Here is a 429-nt window from a genome sequence, read left to right on the forward strand (position 1 = left end):
TCTTCCTCCGGCTGCAGAGCCCGGCCCGGTGCCCGCCGCCGCCCTGCCCACCCGTTCTCTCTCCAGCCACCTCCAGTTGATCCGAACTCTCCGGGGAGGGCGGGGGAAGAGGGGTCTTCTGGAGACTGTAGCTACCCTAAGACTTCGATCAAGCGGGGGCGGGACGGTGGTGTCCTGGCCTACCAGAGGGTCACTGATTATTTCAGTCAGGCTGGCAGGGAGAGAGATTCTGGGCTAGGAGAGAAGGAGCCCTGGGCTGGGATCAGAAGAATTGGGTTTGAGTTCCAGATCTGATTCTTTGCTAGTCGTGTGAATCCTGCCTCAACTAACTTGCTGTCTGCGTGGTCATGGGCAAGTCACTCACCCTCTCTGAACATATTTTTCTCATCAGTAAATGGCGATAATGAGAATACCAATGTCATGTGGTTG

Source organism: Panthera onca, chromosome E1 (genome assembly GCF_046562875.1).
Source record: "Panthera onca isolate mPanOnc1 chromosome E1, mPanOnc1 haplotype 2, whole genome shotgun sequence".
NCBI lineage: Eukaryota > Metazoa > Chordata > Mammalia > Carnivora > Felidae > Panthera > Panthera onca.